Source organism: Euprymna scolopes, chromosome 31 (assembly GCF_053919585.1).
Source record: "Euprymna scolopes isolate OS-2025 chromosome 31, ASM5391958v1, whole genome shotgun sequence".
Classification (NCBI taxonomy): domain Eukaryota; kingdom Metazoa; phylum Mollusca; class Cephalopoda; order Sepiida; family Sepiolidae; genus Euprymna; species Euprymna scolopes.
In genome coordinates, this window is record NC_136512.1 from 25,089,491 (window position 1) to 25,111,990 (window position 22,500).

Here is a 22,500-nt window from a genome sequence, read left to right on the forward strand (position 1 = left end):
TCCCCAAACAAGTCCGGTGGGGGAACCAGTTTAGTCGCCGGTGACCCGACCATGAGACAGGTAGTACTGGGTTACATGGTACCAGTAGCACATGACATGACCTAACACCTATATGTATATATATATATATATATATATATATATATATATATATATGTGTGTGTGTGTGTGTGTGTATATATGTATATATATATTCATCTATCAATCTATCAATCTATCTATCTATTCATCTATCTATCTATCAATCCAGCTGTATTTCCTTTCGTCCACTTCATGTGTTTCTTATCTCCGACATTTGAATTTTTTTTCAACTCATTGCGCATACTTATTTTAACGCAACGTCTACTCTACTCAGTCTATTTCTCTAACGCCCATTCTGCCCTTCTCTCTTTTTATGAGCAAATTTGCACGCGCTTTTTGGTTTGTATTCAAGCATACACCTTACTTTCTATTTTCTAGATTTACATCGTCTCTCTCTCTTCTCTCTCTCTATTCTCTCCCTCTCTCTCTATCTGTCTATCTCTTGCTCTCACTCTTTATCTCTAACTTTATATCGTCACCCTTTAAGATCCGTATTAGTTTCATATTTCCATTTTTAATGCAAGCCCTTTAATCCTATTAGAAAATCACATAACTAAATAACGAACTAAGAAAGTAGAAGCTATCAAAAATCCAATATTGATATTCCGAAGTGGTTATAATTATTATGTATTTTCTTTTTCACGTATCTGTTCCCCTCTTTTCTAAAAATTAGCAAACGTTTTATGTCTTTATATCAATGACCTTACCCATAGCGTCAGTATTACTTACAAATAATATTAGCTTTTTTTAAAATTCTTTTTGGAAAGCAGTTAAATTTTTTTCCAGTTTATTTACATACAAACTGACTACTGATTCACTACAACATAGACTTATAATAAGAAAAAGATACAGATATCAAACACACACGTTATGTATGAAAAAAACTACGCAAGAAATACTTGAAGCAATACTTCTTAATTATACACCCTATACAAAGAAACGACCATTTATTGAAATAATTTTTATGTTAATCTAAATTTATAAAACAAATGATAAAAATGTATATTAAAACTGGCTACCCTTCTCAACAAAACTACTTAGAAAATTTGCTATCCTGTACCAACATCTATTAAACTGTAGGAGAGAAATAGCGAGCAACTGTGTTCACAGGATAACATTTACTCAAGATACAAAATAACTTTATCTCTATCAAAAGAATAGAAAATAAACACATAAATAAATAAAATGAATAAAGATGCATATACAAAAACTATCATACATATATATATATATATATATATATATATATATATATATATATATATAAAACCTAACCTAGATTTAAAATAGATCAAGGCACTAGATATCCAGGCTAATCAGAACACGCACAAAGAACCAGGTCAACCGGAGGTAAAATGGTCCTTTGTCCTATAAGTGCATACCCATTGGCTGCTAGGAAGGGTGCGGGGGATACTAGAAAGCTGATTGGCTAACTGAAATCTCAATAAAGGTGCGTATATAAACACGACAGATAACCACAAAATTTGCGCATATACCTGAAGAATCCTAGAGTGGATGAAACTCGGAATATTCAGTGTAGCATAATCGCCGTATATATTTTATAAATTAATATATATATATATGTATGTATATATACATATATAGATAGATAGATAGATAGATAGAGATATTTTACATGGTAGTCACCACTTATGGCCCGCACGTCACACGGGGATAAGAGATATTGCGTGTACAGTAATCAATGAGATAACATTGTAATAATCGTTAGTAATGGAGATTTGATAAAGTTCCTTACTTACGGGTGCGGTTTATCAGGAATTTCTTCATGCTGGACTTGAAGACATCCAAGTGATAGTTAGGTAGGAAACAGCAAACGTGCACTTCTAAGAAAGAAGCTTTGTTCATGGAATCTACGTTTTGATTTTGGCACAAATAAATAGTGGGGAAAATTTTTGACAAAAGTTTCAGTTAATCGGGTTTCTTTCGTGAAATATTGGCGAGGTGGGGCCATAGGTTGGAGTTCAGACAAGCACTTGCCATGGAAATAGCCATAAAACAAAGACAGGCTGAGACTAACTCTTCAGTTGGAGAGAGGGAGCAGGGCAGAGAAAAGGCATCCCCCACTAAGCCACGAAGTCTATTTTGCACTCTGTCAAGGCAGGATAGGATGTTTTAGCAGCCCCTGCCCAGATGTGACAATAGTACTTGGCTTTTATGTAGATTGAGAATTTCATCAGCACTGATATATCTTCTGGAGTGGTAGAAGGATCCCATAATTTTTCCAGCGACCTTGAAAACAAACTTGATGTGTGTGTTCCATTTCCAATCAAGAAACAAGATCAATCCCAGAAGCTTGTAAAAAAAAATAGAAGAGAGCCATCCATTTCCATTGATGCCAGATGGGGATCAGAGCGTTGATAGTGTAAAGATAGGAGCTTGGTTTTGGATGTATTAAAAGTGGCCAGCCTCCTCTTCCATCACTGTACAACGCGCTGAACATCAGAGGAGAGAGAATCAGAGAGAATTTTTTCATTTACGGCCTTGGATGTGTGCCATGGATGGTCGTGTCATCAGCATACAAATGCTTTAAGTATGTGTTTTTTAGATCATTGATGTAGATCAGCAAGAGAGTTGGGCCCAGGATGGACCCTTGAGGGCATTAGTACTATGGGTTTCTGTTTTCTGCCAATCAACCACTACTCTTACGAGTATATCAAAGAGAAACGATTTAATAATTGAAAAAACATTTCCAGTATACCGTAGCTGGAAATCTGGTGAAGTAGTCCTTTATGCCATATCTTATCGAAGACCTTTTATATGTCAAGATCAATTGCCCTAGAAATGAAGCCTTTGTCTAGAGATGGAGAAATCCAATGAAATATTACCATTAGGGCATCTGCTGTAGATCTAGCAGAACGGAAACCATGTTACATGCCACTAAGAAGGTTATTTCTGCTGAGGTGATTGACTAATTCTTTATTTATTATGGATTCCAGAAACTTACTCATGACACACAGGAGCCTTATTGGTCTGTACTGAGAGGGAAATGACTAATCACCTAAAACCTTAAATACAGGGCATACTGATGAAGTTTTCCAGGATGTTGAGAAGCACTTCTCTTTAAGGCAACGCTTAAACAGTTTTGTAAGTATGGTAGCAAGTTCTGCTTGAAGCTTTTTCAACACTATAATTAGAATGCCGTCAGGGCCAGTTGCTTCACTGTAATAAGCATATATATAAATGTTTGGAGGTACAGAATTTATATACAGTTTGGAAAATAATAAGTGGAAGTTTCTCAAGAGCTCTTTCGGCTATCATATAATCACGAAAAAATTGATAGGGTACAAAATAATATTATGTCGAATATAAAGAGTTCTAATGGGGAACTTATTGAATGTGCCAAAAGTACGGGGACACTAAAATAAATTTATTAACGTTTAAAAAACGATTAAAATATTGGCACATTCTTTCTGTTTCTCTTGCTACTTTTCTTTTCTGCGAGATCGGTGAATTGGTAGAAAGACTAGTGGCTAAGACAATTGGTTGTTATGGGAACCAGTCCAAAAATCATCACTGGTTTTTCAAATCTAAAATAGCATGTTTGTTACAGCTCTAATAAATGCTGTATTTCCAACAAAGATACTTCGCATTATTGCTTGTATATGAATCTGATAAGTTGTGTATGGAGCAGGTGTCGTTTTCCATTTATTTACCTGAACCTGTTAACCCGGCTTAATTCACTTTTCAAGATTAAAGAAAATACATTAAAAATCAAGTATGTGTCATAATTGGTGTAAAAAATGAATAGTTCCCAATTATTTTCCCTCTGGCTTTCGTTAGTCTTTCCGTTCTGTCATATATATATATATATATATATATATATATATATATATATATATATATATATATATATATATATATATATATATATATATATATATTGGCGTGGGTGACCAAGAAAGGAAGGCAAAACGCTCGAGGGAGAGAGACAGAGAGAAAGAGAGAGAGAGAGAGAGGCAGACAGACAGACAGAGAGCGAGAACAAGTCGAAGACAGAAAAATAATGAAGTGTATATATATATATATATATATATATATATATATATATATATATTATACCAGATATAATATATAAATATATGTATATGCATATATATATATATATATATACATATAAAGCTAATAAAATATGTATATGCATATATATATATATATATATATATATATATATATATATATATATATATATATATATGAAGCTAATAAAATATCCAGGAAAGGCCCACAACTATCTAAGGAGTAGATGATACTATATACATATATATATATATATATATATATTTATATATATATATATATATGTATGTATATATATGTATATATTTATTTATATATATGTGTGTGTGTATGCCTATATATATATAATTACTTATATATATAATATTATATACACATACATACATATATACATATATTTATATATATGCATATATATATATATATATATATATATATATATATATATATATATATATTCATTATCGGTCTGTCTTCTGCAAGGCGAACACAAACAGATACAGACACACACATCACACACACACATATAAATATGAGTTAAAACGTAGGTGTTCTTCGTTTACATTTTTTATACTAATTGCATGTTTTATTATCAATATTATTATTGTTAATATTAATAGTTTTATTAATATCATTATTGTTATTATTATTAATAATAATGTTATTATTATTATTATTATTATTATTATTATTATTATTATTATTATTATTATTATTATTCTAAAATATAATCGAAAGAAATAAGGAACTAAGAACGTAGAAGATATAAAAAAATCCAATATTGATAATCAGAAAGGGGATATTATTTTGGCGCATCTGAATTAAATTTAGAAAACCATTTCTATTTTTTTTTCAATTTCTGAAAATATTGTTTTAATTGAAAATATGGAGAAAACATTTGATTGCAATATTTCAATATTCGAAAATTCCCCTATTTAAATAAATCGGGAACAATGGGCATTAATTTCAACACGAACAGATAACGTATGGAAATACTCGCTTCTTTTTATAGAATTGCTAAAACGATCCTTTCACTGTATCCGAATCTTTTTTTTTTGTTAGTTAGCTGTCTTCAAAATAAATCTTTCATAAACAATCCCCACATTGAACGAAGATGCCTTCAGGGTCGAAATTGAAGTAGCGAATAGAGTAGTTAACATAATAAATTTATTTTCCAACATTATTAAGAAACACTCCTCTAGCTGAAACCACTATCAATAATTTCCCCCAGTCTTTATCTGTGCTTAAACTCAAATGTAAATTCCATGAACAAAGTTGTTTATTTAGAACTGTACACCTGTGGAACCCTCTTCCGTTTACTTGCTTTCCATCTGACTAAAATATGGCCGACTTCAAGTCCAATGTACACAAGTTCCTGATGAGCCGCCCCCTTAAATAATCCAATTTTACCAAATTTACAATTCTAACGATTACTATGGTATTGTCCTTTTGACTACTGTACACTCTTGAACTATTATCCTCGATTAGCCCCTGAGCCTTGATAAGTGGTGATTCCCTTGAAAAAAGAAAGGCTGCATCCTCTATTTTTGTACGGGATGGATTCTGTGACATATTGAAATCAAACGACGTTGATACTTGTCAGTGTAAGCTAAGTGAATGAATGTTGCAACAGTTAACACTACTAAAATCATCGTATTGAACCCGATAATCTTGTGATACGGTGTCGATTGTAGAGTTCCAGTTCCCCAGACATCACACCTCTGATACCATTACACTTCTAATTTAAATCTTATTTCTCAAGAATATACTTCCTTTGTTGATTTCTCTATTAATCACGGTTCCGTTAACAATATTACATGGGGATCCAACGTCCGTAAAAATAGGATATTTATGCAATATGTTATATACAGAACAAACAGTTACATTTCAATAAGACTTGGAAAAGTACTCAACAAACACCTATTGCTTTTTTTAGTCGCGTGCAAGCGACTCGATAAGTCACTCAATCGGTCGGTCGGTCGGTTTGTCGGTCTGCCCGTAACACTTTTGTGCTTGACCTTTTGGCCAATATCAAATTGTAGTATCAGTTCCGGCAGATACTGCAAGCAAAGACCATATGTGGGGGCAAACCCACATATAAGACCTTGGCCAATGTAGGGGCAACCCTTCATACCAATTGTCACTATCCAGCTCCCCTACTCTCCGGGGAGTTGGTCCCCATTTCCCCTTCACTCCTCACATTAAAATCGGCCTTGTGCCAATTTGCTCTGGGGGGGAGCAAATAAATGCCCTTTTCTTAGTCTTTTGACCAATATCAAAGTGCAGTATCTGTTCCGGCAGATAATGCAAGAAAATACCATATGTGGGGGCAACCTCACATATAAGACCTTGGACAATGTAGAGGAAACCTTTCATACCAATTGTCACTATCCAGCTCCCCTACTCTCCGGGGAGTTGGTCCCCATTTCCCCTTCACTCCTCACATTAAAAATCGACCTTGTGCCTAATTTGCTCGGTGAGGTTTCAAATAAATGCAGCTTTTCTTGGCCTTTTGGCCAATATCAAGGTCTAGTATCTGTTCTTACTACGTACTGTACTTATTGTGATATAAAATGGGGGATCACTTTTCTGTATTAATTAAATGTAAAATTATTACCCATTTTAAAACCAGTCAGTCTCAAAACCATTCAAGTCATTATCCAGCTAACTCAAATTGTGTTTGAAGAATTCCACTTATTTTTAAAGCATTCAAGTCATTCTTATGGTCATTCACTTCATCCTTAAGTTCATTTAAGTCATTCTAAGTCATTTACTTTTTATTTAAGTCATTTTAGCCCATTTTTCGGTCATGTTAGTTTATCTTTAAGAATTTCATGTCAATCCTACATTCATGCATTCAATCATTACACGGCATCACGCGACTAATAGCTATCGGCCTTGTTTTAAATCGAACTAACCCAGCGAAAAATAACTAAAATAAAAAATAAAAAAAAACTATTTCCTGACATTTACTTCTATTTGTGTCGTCCAATGTTAACAACTTTAAACAGGTTTATTTCTGGTACACTGTCTCGACTTACGGGGTAATCTATGTCTAGGAGGAGGAATAGGTTTGCCGAAGATGAAAGCAAAGATGATGAAGAGGTGATGGAAACGGGTGAGTGAAAAAGAGAGAACGATATTAATTATACTGCAGACTTTGCAGTATAACTTGGTAGCTCTGCTAGTCGTTCATTAATTCACACCCCTTTTCCTTATCCAACCATGTACGAAGTGCCTTCAGACATTTGTACGGGCATTTAATATTTTTTTAGAAACTTAAAAAGGCAATATGTTATTGCTATACATCTTATGAGATGTCTGAACAATTTTTTCTGATTTCATGTTCAAATGAACAGCTACAGCAGGAATTGGAATACAACTTACTAAAGACTGTCGCAGATGGCTGGTTTCAAAAATGAAATTTAGACGTGAGGACATCTTTAAGAACGATATACAATAAAATTATATTTTAAACTAGGAAAAAATGCCACAGAGACGTATGGAGTGTTTCAGACTGCTTTTAGAGCATTTTGTATGAATCGAGCATCAGTTTTTGAGAGGTATGAGAGAGTCAAGAAATGCGGAGAGTCTGTGGACGGTGATAAGAGGTATGGGAGGAGTAAGGAAGTTCGAACACCAGAGTTTAGTAGCTGAATAAGGATTTTCATGGAAAAAGACCGTCGTACTTCTATGGAGACAATAAATGCACAGTTTTATGCTAGTGTAAGATCTGTGCAGCTCACAAAAACATTTTTGTCGGAGACTATATGACCAAAATAGACACCAAAACAGTTACATAGCCTCCCTATAGTCGAGACATTTGTGACATTTGAGTATCTCCTAAGTTCAAGAATATCCTAAGATACTGTCATTATGAGACAACGAAGGATATGAAAGAGGCTGTGACGAATGTCATTGATTCAGTCATACAAGAGGAATTTCATGGGGCATACCAGCAGTTTTTTGAGGGGTACAACGTGTGCATTTCAGCAGGAGGTGATGACTTTGAAAGGGATTAGAGTTTCAGGTTTGTACTATCAAGAAATGTGTCTATGCGAAAGAATTCTTGAAACTTATTGAAGGCGCCTCGTATTGTACGAATAAACTCCTTTCATTATATTAGTATTCCACCAGCTTTTAATCGTGTTAAATTGTTCATAAAATGAAAATCATTTCTATTAAATAGGATTGATGAAATTATTATTTCTGAACGAAGTGGATTTAAACTTGGAATAACATGGTTTTCAGTTAGTGTTTTTAAGAACTTATTCACCCTTATTCCGTTGCTATATTACTGTTAAATGACGAACGCATATGGACGAGCCGTTAAAAATATGAATAGTTTGCGGAAAATGTTCATTCAATGATACATCTATGAAGAAGAGGTTCTTTTTTTCAAAATCTATTTAATTTTATGATAGTCACACCAATCGATAGTAAAATAAAATATTACATCGTCGTACTTATTCCGATTTCGACTAAGGAACAAAAATCTTAACATGAATCCCGCGTGACCAACACACCTTTTCGAGAGTTACAAAAAAAAAAACTACCGTAAAAACAACAAACCGACTTCTATAGCGTGGTCGATAAGTCACTTTGCAGTTTGAAAATCGAATAACTTTTTTTCAAAAGGACTATTTAATTAATTCTTTTTTTTTACATATTTTATAGTGTGGAAATTTGTTCTGACTTAATTACGAAAGATAATGTCTCATAAGTAGCCTCCATTCTCGGCTTTGCAAAATCGAGCTCTTTATAAGCTATTCTTTATGACAGGTCTTAACATCGGAAGTTGTAGCGAAAGAATGTTCTGCGTATGTTTGCCTTAAATTCTTGGATGATTCGAGACTTATTTGCATACACTTTGTCTTTAAGATATCCCCAAAGCCAAAAGTTTAGTTCTATCAAATTAGATGAAGTGGACGCAATTCAAAATCGAAATTTCAAGAGATTTTTCGATCCTGAATCATAACAGTTAACAACTTCATTGTTGCTCTAGCACCAATACCCTTGCATAGTTACCAACTGAGGTTGAACAAATTTAATAGCATATCTGTTAAGAGGATATTGAATATTGAAATGGCGCATATAAGACCTTTGCATTGCAACAATTGACCGTCCATTTTTAAAGTGAATAACTAAAGATTGTAAACAATCATCGAAAAATAAAACCAATAGTTATAGGCTACTCATTAAATTAAAACTACTTATTAATTCTATAATTAAATTAAAACCTGTCCTTTCGGCCGAGTGTGGTTGGTCAAATTTTGGTGGTAGCTAACCTACCAGAAAGTAACTCTGATTTAAAACCTACTATAAGGATTATCCCAATAGAGGAAAGACAAAAACTAAATCCAGGCAGAAAATCCGAAGGAGTTACTAAGGTTACCTCACTTTTTATTATCTTTACCCGAAACCATCCCCGAAGCTATGAACTAGACTGCTACACCATCCTCTCCTCACACATACGTAAGGGTGAGTTTCATTTGGCATAATCTTCACTCAGAAAAAAAATGATAAAATAAAAACGAACCGGTAATACATTGTGTGGTATTTATCCTGTGCGAACTCTGTGTGTTTCTTCTGAAGATGAAATTGTACACGGCAAATTAAAATTCAAACGCTGCTTTGAGCTGCATAACCGTATTTAGATGACACACAGCGCTTGGGATTGTGAAATGATCACCCATCTAATTCTGGAAAACTTCCACGGCGATTAATTTTAGAGAACCGGAAAGTCAAAGCAAGTATTCCATATATGAATAAAATATAAATGAAATAAAAATAAAAAAAGCAATTTTAGTTTATGTTAGTGTTCGCTCATGCATAGTTTGTTCTAGGGATCGCAATAGAAATCATTCGGGTCAATATGGATCCCCGATTAGATAATTACTGTTTGAATGTTACGGAGACTTCGTCGTTTATTGGGGATGCCCTTTTCTCTTCCCTGCAACCACTCTCCCACAGAAGAGACGTTGCGAGCCTGTCTTTGTTTTATCGTTATTTTCATGGCAGGTGCTCGTCTGAGCTCCAATCCCTCGTCTCCCCTCGCCAATCTTTCACGAGAAACACCCGTCTGGCTGAAACTACTGTCAAAAAGTTTCCCCACTCTTTATCTGTGGCTAAATCCAAACGTAGATTCCATGAGCAAAGCTTCTTTCTAAGAACTGCACGCCAGTGGAACTCTCTGCCGCTTGTCTGTTTCCCACCCGACTACAACTTGGACGTCTTCAAGTCCAACATAAACAAACTCCTGACAAACCGCCCCCTTAAGTAAGACACTCTATCAAAACCCCCAATAATAATGATTACTACAATACTACCTCATTGATTACTGTACACACGGTAACCCTTATCTCTGAGTGGCCTTCGGGCCTTGATAAGTGGTGACCTCCATGTAAAAAAAGACCTTACATGGTTTACTACAACGTGTTGTTAACTTTATAGAAAACGCATTGAGTTACCGTTAAATAAATGAGACAAACCGAACCGTCCATATATGACCTTACCATGAGCTATACATCTGCTCGTATACATATGAAGTGAATTCCATTGTTGTAAGCTATACAGTAGAAACGTTGAGATTGAATGGATATGAATAGTGATGGCGAAATGGAGATGGAAAAGAAAGCAAAAGAAAGGAAAAGCCTCGTTCCGTTGGATGTTAAATAATTAAGTTATTACCGATTGAACATAGTACATCAGGCCGAAAACAATGGACTGATACTCTTCGTTTATCTTGTTCACTACATGAGACTAGTGGGGGACCAGTGGTATGAACAGAACGAGAGAATCATTTACGGCCGCATAATGGAGCCGGCTTTGCGGACGGAAATGGACTGGCTCACTGCGGAGGAATCGCAATACAATCGCCTTCCCCTGTATCTCCTTATGTCACCATAGCGACAGTTAACTAATTACGAAGACTTCGGCTGGCGATTCAGAGCGACAGCTGCCCATGCATTCATTTCTGCTCTTGACAATAAATGCGAGGGACAATTCAGGCAAAGAAATACTTTCCTCTCTCTCCGGATCATTTCGTTTTCTTGATGCCAGCAGATGAGTGCACGGTCTTTCTTCTTCTTCTTCTTCTTCTTCTTCTTCTTCTTCTTCTTCTTCTTCTTTCTTCTTCTCCTCCTTCTTATGATATTCTTCTTTTCTTTTTCTTCTTTTCCTTCTTCTTCTTACTCTTCTCCTCCTCTTTCTTTTTCTTTACCTAATCTTTTTCTTCTTCTTATTTTCTTTCTTCTTCTTCTTCTTCATATTCTTCATCTTCCTCTTATTTTCTTCTTCTTTTTCTCTTCTTTTTTTTTCTTCTTCTTCGCCTTCCTCTTTCTTTGTTCTTCCATTCCTTTGCTCTTCTTCTTTTAATCCACTTTTATTCCCCTTCTCTTTAATCTTCTTCTTGTTATCTTCTTCATTTTCATTCTACTTCCCTTTCTTTTGTTGTTTTTGTTTTTCTTCTTATTTTATTTTTTCTTCTATCTCTCCTTTTCTTCTACTTCTTCTCATCTTCTTTTATTTATTCTTTTTCTTTCTTTTCTTCTGTTCTTTTTCTTTTTCTCATCTTCTTTTCCTTCTACTTCTCTTTCTTCTTCTTTTCTTCTTCTATTTCTTCTTCCTCTTCTTCTTCTTCTTTCTCTTGTTCTGACTTCCCCTATTTCTTTTCCTTTAATTTTTTTTTCATTCTCCGTCTTCTTCGCTTTTGTTCGTCTGTTAAATCCGTTATCTTTAGTTTACTCTTACATCTTCTACCGTTTCTTTTTGTTTCGTAGTTTCTCCCTTGCTTTGTTCTACTTCTTCTTAATCAACTTTTTTTAGCCTCGATTTTTGTTCGTTGTCTTCTTTCCTACATTATCTCTCTCTCTTTTTAAATGTTTCACTCCGTCTTCTTCTTAGCATTCTATTTTCTTCTTGTTCTTATTCCACCCTTTCTTTTCTCTTCCTCGACCTTTTTTCTGTCATGTTTGTCCTTCTCTTAGTTGTCCTTTTCTCAGACTTCTCCTAATTCTTTTTAAACTTAGTCTACGTCTCCGTGTTCTGAATACGTAAATCCTTCTTTTTCTCACTTTACTTCTCTTTTTACTTCTCTTTTTTGTCTTTCTTAATTTTCTTAGTTTTGTTCTTACTCTTATCTTCCAAATATTATTCGCTGATTCTTCTAAGTATTCTAATTCTACGAGTAAGAAAAAACATTATAGGTTTACAATTCTTTCTCTATTGTTCACTTTCACCCTCTGCCGAGTTAAGATCAAATTAAGTACAACATAATGCTACATCAATGAGGCACTAATGTAAAAACTGTGCCTCGTTTCTGGCTATAGTGAGATAGCTACGTATTCATTATATACAAACGTATCGCCCCTTGATTGAGAGAATTTAATCTATCTATACATGGTTCTATCTATATCTATGCAATAACTTATAATCCGTGTTATCTTCTGAATTTCTATAACTGTTGCTCTGTCTCTTTTTCTTAGGATGGATATTAATGGATGTTTTTATGAAATAATTTTAATTTAATCGTATTTGGATGCACACATACACAATATATATATATATATATATATATATATATAAACATAAATATTTTATTAACTGTTTGCTCATATATATATATATATAAATATATATATATATATATATATATATATATATATATATATATATAGCGTGTAAGAATGTTATCAAAAGAAATTAAATAAAGTGCTCGATCGTGAAGGTGAGAGCTAAAATACAGATATTTTTGTATAAACTATGAATACGTATTCCGAAGACAACCAGCGGTTTCATTGTATTTAACCAGCCACATGTGGCTGATATGAATTCAATACAAATCATCAGCGTCAGTTGAATGACAAAAACCAAACGGAAAAATAAACAAAGAAATAAACACCAGTTAACGAGCGGTGTCTTTGCTCCAACTTCCTGTTGTAAAGTTAGTCCTTAGTAACAGACGCTAAGAGATTATGTTTACAAAAGAAACGGGAGGGGCAGAAAGAGTCATGGAGTGTTTTTGATCGTGGGGATTTTTTTATAGGGCGCGTATATATATATATATATATATATATATATATATATATATATATATATATATATATATATATTATGATTAAAATGGAAGGTTTACGACGATAGGAAAACAGAGAATGTTTATTAATATTTTTAGAGTTCTTTTAAAAACAGCAGTGGACGTCAGGATTGATTAATTAAAAACCGTGTTTTTCAGAGGAAAGGAAAATCGTATTCAAATCTTCTCTGCGCAATTACATGAATAATAATTCATTTAAGGTAATTTATAAGAGTTAATGTTTATGTGTTTTTTTTATATTATAATTGGAGTTTAGTGAAATGATTTGAAATGTTTCAAGGAAAAAGATTTATATAGATTGCTAGACGATAATTTGTCGATGAGTTCTGTGTGTGGTGGTATCTGTTCGTGTGCGTGTGAGTGTAGAGATGTTGCTGAGGGAAAGGAACCAAGAACACCGGTCTGTAGACTCGGATCAATTGGCTTGTTGGTCGTTTTTTTAGGATCTGGTTAGCTCAGAGGAAAAAAAAAAACAGTTTAATAAATTCAGAAAGTTTTCTGATTTGTCCCAAATATAATTATTTGTTTTTATGTAGGATTGTTATGCGCAGACGATATGCGTACACATGCGTTTTTTTTTGTTTTTTTTTATACGTCAATGTGTAAACATCGACGCTACAGTTACTTTTTTTTTACACAGGAACCACCACATATCAAGGCTCGGAGGCAACTAGTGGATAAGGGTTACTGGGTGTACATTAGTCAATTACAGCATGGTAAACGTAAGCAGTGGGATGTTTATGAATTGGATTACTTAGGGGAACGATTCATCAAGAACTTGTTTACGTTGGACTTGAAGGCAATTAGATAGTAGTCAGCTGGAAAGCAGGCAATCGGAAAAGAGTTGCACAGAAAGAAGCTTTGTTCATGGAATTTGCAGTTAGGTTTAGGAATAGATAAAGAGTGTGGGAAATTATTGATATTGGTTTCGGCGAGACTGCTGTATTTCATGAGATTTTGGCGAGTAGCGACCATAAATTGAAGGTCAGATAAGCACTATCTATGAAAATAACGATAAAGCAGAGACTAGCTCGCAACACCTCTTCTGTGAGAAAGAAGTTGCCGGGCATTCCCCACTAAGCTAAAAAGCCTATTGTGAACTATATTAAAGCAGGATAAGTTGCTTCTAATAGCTCCTGCCGAGATGTGCCAACAGTACTCCATCGTTGGCCGTACCTGGCTTTTATATAGATAAGGTAGATTTCAAAACCTTGATTTAAAAGAGATTGAGATTATTCGGACTACACTATAAGTCTCCTAAAACTGAAACGGATATTTCTGAAAGGAATAGTGATAAAATACATATTTACACACACTATTTTGTAAGTGGAACGTTACTGCTCAGTACGTTCGAGGCTAAGCAAACAGAAGCATTGCCTTACTTGATTCAATATAAGATTTCCTTTCACAATTCCTTGATGATGCACGCGTGTGTGAGAAAAATTCCAAGGTCCTAAAAGATAGATCGACTGAAATGGTTTGCAAATCAAATTTAAAATCACAATAATAGTTCAGATAATCCAAATAATACGGACAGATAATGTTTTTCAAATGTTACTAAACAGGACTTTCCAAATGTATCGTGTGATGTATTTTCAGGGGGAATCGATTATAAATAAAATGAGAATAACATATATTGTTGGGAAATATCGAATAATATATTTCACAGAATATGATCCTCATACTTAGAAGTAAATATGAAGTATTCCCCAAAAAAATGTTTCTCTTCCCATGGATCGGAATAACGAAGTCACATAGCTTACACTGTCAATTTAAACGACAACAAGCCTGGAAGGTTATAATAAACACTACATTGGATCCAAAAAATGAGGGATTACATACGTGGATTGTCTCATATCAACAGAACGTATACCACATTAAGAAAGATGTAGTAGTCACAAAAATATAGTTTTATCACAACTGCAGAACATGGCATTATGTAACAAAGCGCTTTAGCACTGGGAGCAGCAACAACCGCGTAATATATGTGCAAATGATCAATTTGGTTGCGCGGTATGACCGTACAGCAAAAATTAAAAGTCTTCGAGACCTGACGAGAGAAGCACGTTTGGGCGACGTCACAGCGGGGAGTAAAAGTCACATACTGTCAAAAGAGAAATTAATTGTTTAAATACTTTTTTTAATCGCAATTAGAAATACCAGCTAGAAAGACATAATAACTACTACATTGGATCAAAAATTTTAGGGGGTTTATATACGTGGATTGTCTCATATCAACAGAACGTATATTACATTAAGAAAGAAGTAGTAGTTCCAAAAATATAGTCTTATCACAAATAAAATAATTGTGGACTAACCTCTAAACTTAATGTAAAATTTATATCTTAATGGCGTGTATGTTACTGTGACCTTGAAGGAAAACTTTGATATAACACCTGTTTAAGGTAACAGTTTCATTCCTCAGTCGTGTCATATCACAGATTAAAAAATGGTACTTGATCCCCCTCCCATTGCTAAACACTCAACATTATAAGGTAAGAACCAAGGGTAAGTGGTGTAGTCATTAGAAAGAAGTGACGTCATTGGTGTAGTGGCTAATGAAAAGCGAGCCTCTGGAAAATCCTCCGTATTACAAGGTGAGAATCGAAGGTCAGTGGAATAATCCTCGAAAATGAGTAGTGCCCTCCCCTACATCTCAGTGTAGTAGCGAATTAAAAGGGAGCATTTTGATCGTCCTCGACTAGTGTCAACCTTTTTGTAACTGAAGTCAAACAATGCCTGTGTTTGGTTGTTGGATTACGAAAATCTTACTTCACAAACGGCAGAACATGGCATTATGTAACAAAGCGCTTTAGCGCTGTGAGCAGCAGCAACCGCGTAATATATATGTAAATGATCAATTCGGTTGCGCGGTATGACCGTACAGCAAAAATTAAAAGTCTTCGAGACCTGACGAGAGAAGCACGTATTCCTGGTTTGGGCGACGTCACAGCGGAGAGTAAATGTCACATGCTGGCAAAAGAGAAAATAATTGTTTAAATATTTTTTTAAATCGCAATTAGAAATACCAGCTAGAAAGACATTCGATAAATGCGTTCAATTTTTTTCTTTTTTACGTATCGCAATAATATACTAAATTTTCAAAAGTCTACGACAATTTATTATGCTTGTTCACACAAAAAATGCCTGGAAACTTATGTAAAGTAACTCGGATGTTTCCTTGCAAAGGAGGCTAAACGTTAAAACTTAACAGAAGCGTTAAATATGTACACCTTTACAATTTTACTAATGATTAGAACGTAATTTGGGGCAAGCTTCTATCATTACCTCATAACAGCTACCGCATTCTATATTTGTTAATAAAGTTATGAAAAATCGAAGAGCAGACTGTAATAGAGACAGAAATGTCACTGCTCTTTATACAATACTACTACAATTGATTTGACCTCAGATATAAACGTAACATTAAAGTTCCGGCTGTTGACAGACAAATACTAAATTTTAATAACATAGAAATATAATTGAAACTATGTATTAATATAAAAATATAATTTGGGTTAATGACAGACAAAATCGTCATTTCTATAATATATAAAATAATTTAATTGATATCAGTGTATGTTTTTCTTTACCGAGATTATCAGAACAACAGATTGGATATTAAGCCACAAATTAGGAGATGATAGTTTTCTGACATTAAACCACATATAATATTTCTCCATTTAATTGAGGTTTTGAAGAAGTCGAAAATAGTCTTATCACAACTATGGTCCCCCTCTCGCCATACTTTCACAAGAAACACTCGTCTAGCTGTAAACACTATCAATAATTCCCCCCCACTCTTTATATGTGCCTATACCTAAACGTAGATTCCATGAACAACGCTTATTTCTTAGAACTGCACGCCTGTGGAATTGTCTTCCGTTTCCTGCTTTCCGGCTGACTACAATATGGTTGTGTTCAAGTCTAACGTAAATAAGTTCTTGATGAGCCGTTCCATATAAGTTATCAAATTTACCAAATTTTCATTACGAATGATTACTATATTGTCCAATTTCTACTGTACACTCTTTAACCCTTATCCTTGAGTGGCCTCTTGACCTTGATAATGTGGTGATCCTATGTAAAAAAAAAAAAGCGTCAGATTGACAAGAAAGTTCTTGCGGTGTCTAATATTTAAATTCGGATGAACATATCTCGGCTGAAGCAAACACATATCGATCGAAATAAGCACCATCAGAATCGAATCAATATATTTTTCAAACGCAGAATAAGTGTATTTATGCCAGTATATAAACAGTTTGCGTTCTAGCGGCGATGAAGTTGCTGTAGATGTCTTTGATATTGCCTAGTTTTTTTTAAAAATGTGCAGCTGCTTAGAAAAGTAGCAGTCCGTAGCTGAGAATCTGAAGAGTATAACGGATAAGGCAGAGTTTCGTAGCCCGATTCGTTCAACTTCTGCAGGGTCGGTTTTGCAACGTGCAGTCGGGTATTGTCGTGGAGGAAAATTGGGGCTTTCCTGTTGACAAAGACTGGGCGTTGCTGTTGAAGATGTTGATGCATTTTATTTGTTTCGCCGTAATTGTTTCCCTTGCACTCAAAAAACTCTAACGGATGAGACAGGTTGCACCACACCAAACAGTCAGCATTACGTTCTTTTGATGCAACTCTGGTATCGAAATGTGTTGTGGAGCTTCCTCTGCGTCTAACCACTGAGTTAAGCATCGGTGGCTATCGTAACGAATCCAAAAATCCGTAAGTCTAAAGCAGGTCGAGAAATAGATTGTTTTTGTTTCGTAAATGAAGACAATATGGCCCTTCATTACGGCGTTTCTTTTGGTTGTCGTTCAAGCACACATTTATCAAGCTTTTGTCTTTCCAATCTCTCTTAAATGATAGGAAATCCTCGTATACTTTACGTCTAATTTAGAACCAAATATTCGATTTAACATGATAAGGTGTGCGTTCAGTAGTGATTCCTGGGTCAAACACTTCGTTGATGTCGCGAGCTTTTTCAGCGGAGTTTAAACCTAACTCGAATTGAAATAAGAGAACTGTTCGAATTAGCTTGTTTCAATCTTGTATTCAACATTCTGAAAAGAAGCCATCATTGATTAGAAACGATTTTATTAAAAACGATTAGACACAGCGAAAATGCTCTTGAACTATTTTTATTTTTTTTATTTTTTTTAAATTACATTTTCACCCCAAACAAAAAAAATTGCCACTTTGATGTAGAGGGCTACTATAAGGGGCACATGCTACAGGGGTACTAGGTAGAGAGTTGGCCAGCAAGATTTCGGTTCAGGTTACACTTGAACATCTACATGTGAGTACAGTTGGGGAAGCAGGAACCTGGAGGGGAATTCCAAAATCTAGCGGTTCTAGGGGAGAAATTATTCGCGTAGAAACATCTTTTACACCTAGGGATCTCTACTGTGAAGGGGTGGGATTTTACTGCGTGTCGGGTTTGTCGGGGGTATTTACGTAGAGGGATACAAGTGCTTGCAGTTCGTCGGAACATTCACCGTCAAAGTCCTTGTAGAACAGGCAGAGAGATGCTACATTATGTCGGTGGGATGGAGGCTGAAGCTTGCATGACAGTTCAGGACCTATTAGGTTGGCGACTCTCTTTTGAACCTTGTCTAGGAGTGAGAGACTAGTAGAAGATGCACCGACCCAAATATGACAACAATACTCCATACAGTGGCGAATACTGGCCTTATAGAGGTACATGATACTTTCGGTCGTTAGTAGCTTTCTAGCACGTTAGAGAGAACCTACCTTTTTCGCAGCGGTCCTGGCAATGCTCTCAATGTAATTATTTCAACTCATGTTTCTTGTGAACGTTATGCCGAGGAGTTTAAAAAAGATGTGCTTCCAGATAAAAAGTATTTGCCCATTGCTATTGGTGGTAGAGGAGGTTTCGTGTAGTTATTGAAGGAAACAAGTTTAGTCTTGTCAGCATTGAATGTGAACATCCATTTTTGCCCTCATTACACTACAGATCGAAGGTCATCCTCTAGTGTTTCTGCCATTTCTTCAGATATGTGTTCATTTGTTTTCCTGTCGTGTCTGTTATAGAGCGTGGGGTCATCGGCATATGTACCCATCTCAAAGACAATTTTGTCTGGGAGGTCATTTATGAATATTAGGAATAATAGAGGTCCAAGGATAGAACCTTGAGGCACTCCCGCATTTTTATCATATTGTTTGGATGTACGACCGTCGAGGACAACCTGATTTGTTCACTTATCTATAGTAACGGTATTATAACAACAACTTATTTTAAAATATATCATTTGAAATCAAAATTAAAAATTCTTCAAGAACCTTTTTGTCAAACTAATACAATAAAATTAATTGAGCATATAAATATGTTGTAATTCTCCTGCATGTGGCATTGTTGCTCAAGCGACATAGTACCCGCCTCACGTACAAATTACTCAGGTTTCCAATCGCCTGTTTTAATATGCCACACTGATGAATACATAATTATGGCGAAACCCCAGTCTTGAACTTTTGATGCTTATTTACAGTCATGACTCTTGGCAGCGACGGCGTTCTTTGATTATGGAAATAATTATAAACGCGGTTAATAAGAGGTATATTATTTTTCCTATTTTGAAATACAACGCTCAAAAACAGCAGCCCCAATTATTATCGTATAAATATTATAAATGTACAATATTTAGTTTTGTTTATATAGTTGAAACGGGAATTCAATTAAAAATTGACATGCAGAGATATAGACGACAAGCAATAATCCAATACTGTGTATTTCAAAATGATAGACTTATGAGACAGCAAGGATTCTGCACATGTATTCCACTCAGCTTGTATCAATAAATATTTGATACAATAACCATTTGCAAATAACACATCCTATCTCTCTCTATCTCTCTACTTCTCTCTCTCTATCTCTCTTTCTCTCTATCTATTTCTATTGATATCAACGAATGCCTGTCTTACATTCTCATTCTTTTTAATCACATCTTCAATGTGATGTGTCTCCTTGAGTAGTTATCAAACGTTCCGCCAATTAAATGTGTCAGTACGTCAGATGTATGAGACATGCGACCTAATTTCCCTCGCTAGAATTTGTCTTCATAAGTGCGTTTGCTATTATTATATCAAAATAGGAAGCAATAATCCGTAAATATGCACAATTTTAATATAGCATCATCCATCTTTCATTGAATCTATATACGAGTTTCAGATAATCAGATTAGTCTATCTATCTATTTATCCCTTTTTGTATATATGTACACACACTCATATATATATATATATATATATATATATATATATATATATATATATATATATATACATATGTGTGTGTGTGTGTGTGCGTGATTAGTATGTGTATATATATATGTGTATATGTGTGTGTGATTCAAATTTATATATATATATATATATATATATGATACTTAAAAATGGATAAAATGGGAAATTAAAATGGAGGATGAGAGACCTGGAAGCTCGACGTTTCGCCATAAGATATGCAGGCTTTCTAATTCTAGCATAAGACGGGTGAGACATCGAGCCTCTAGGCCTGTTTACCCCCATCTTAATTTCATATATATATATAAATATATATATATATATACATACATATATATATATGTGTGTGTGTGTGTGTGTGCGTGTGTGTTTTAAAAGAAATCCCCCAAAGTGTTCAATTATGAGGACAATCCTAAAAACAGTACTAACCAATAACAGAATAACCAATTCTCATCATTATTAATATGAATAACTAATCCTCATCACTTAAATTGAGAAACGTCATATAAATCCTTTCCCCTTAGTTTTATGTTATAGATAAATAATCTCCTGATAAATAAATAAATGCATATATGTTTTTCTTTATAATTTCCAGGAAAAAAAATAAAAGAATCCTTTTGGAATTGGAAATGAGAATCAAAATTTCCCGATTCCGATATGAATTCCGATACTCGAACAAGTAAAGATTTTTTCTGATTCCCGATTCTGATTTCGATTAATCGTCCCAACACTAGTAACTAGGAATTATGAAACAAGTCATTATCAGGCAGTTCTCAATGGCAACCACTGTTGACTGGTAGTGTAATGTTACACTAACATGAATGTAACCTATATAAACGGGTGTATACGTTTCCTGTTTGTTTGTGACCTGAGGTTTATGTGTTACTAATGTCTTTAGTGGTTCTTCACATTCTGAACCGTGTTCGTCTTTTTATGTTGTATATATATATATATATATATATATATATATATATATATATATATATATATATATATATATGACGTTTCTGAATTTTTGTGATGAGGATGTTTTTTTCTATATTATTATTAATAGCAGTACTGTTCTCATCTGGAGTGTGATTTTCACCACGATTAGGTTGATATAACCTTCGACCTTCTTCAGGTGTAATTGTCTGTATTTTTTAGATGAGGTGTTTTCATTGATTGAGATTGTCGAACTGACTTCCTCATCTTGGTTGTTATCGTCACAACGTTTCGGCCGTTTTGCCTTCATCAGGTGTTTTGTATCGAACTGGGGAACCGTTTGTTAGGAGTCTCGAACCCAACCCTTTATTATTATTACGGGGGCACCTTGTTTGGACTCCAGCTAGGCTTTGGGACATAGTTGCTGATTCTCTGTTTCGAATGTTACTTTTTTACTGCCTTCGTTAAGCACAACTGTAAACTTTGATACAACATCTAGGACCACTCGGCCATATGCCACTAGGAAAATCCTAAGTTGGTTTTTGTTAATGTTAAACCTATGTTGTTATTCAAGGTTTTCTCTCTCTATCAGAGGTGTCCAAATTGCATTCAACTCTATGCTTGGTTTTCTCAGTAGGTTGTTATCTCCGAGCATGTTAGCTGTTTCTTTAAGTTTTCTCACTTTTCAGTGGGTCTCTGTATTTATTATTTTTACTTCATCCAATGGGGGGGCGATGTCGCCCCTCTCCATCCAGACATGGTTGGTTATACCCGATTTTTCCGTCTCCCCTTTAGTTACCCTTTAGTTCTGCCACCCTTACTTTAAAGGGGCGGCATGTTTCACCCTTGTAAACCTTTCTGCAACTGCATGGGATGGAGTACATGCAGTTTTTGGTCATGTTCTCCTCCATGGGGGACTTCATTCGTACCAGGTGTAGTATGAGTGTTGACTCGCTCTTGAATACCGTCCTGATGTTGTAGGGGGGACATATTCTTTGAATCTTTTCGAAGATGCCTCGTATGTATGGTAGGCATATATGGTACAATTAACACGTCTGGTGGATAGTATGCTATTGGGGTTGTTGTTACGACGGAGGGTATTCTTCAAC

At 34.7% G+C, this 22,500-nt stretch overlaps 1 long non-coding RNA gene across 2 annotated transcripts in view; it reads left to right on the forward strand.

Moving 5' to 3' along the window:
• The window catches only part of LOC145255522 (uncharacterized), a 258,434-nt gene that overhangs the window by 93,832 nt on the left and 142,102 nt on the right, over window positions 1–22,500 (forward strand). Inside the window, exon 4 of one of the 2 annotated variants that reach the window (XR_013863855.1) lies at window positions 3,039–3,185. The exons of the other annotated variant lie outside the window; for it this stretch is intronic. This is a non-coding gene — a long non-coding RNA (uncharacterized LOC145255522). Of the gene's footprint in view, window positions 1–3,038; window positions 3,186–22,500 lie in introns of those variants that run through there. 2 annotated transcript variants of the gene reach the window in all.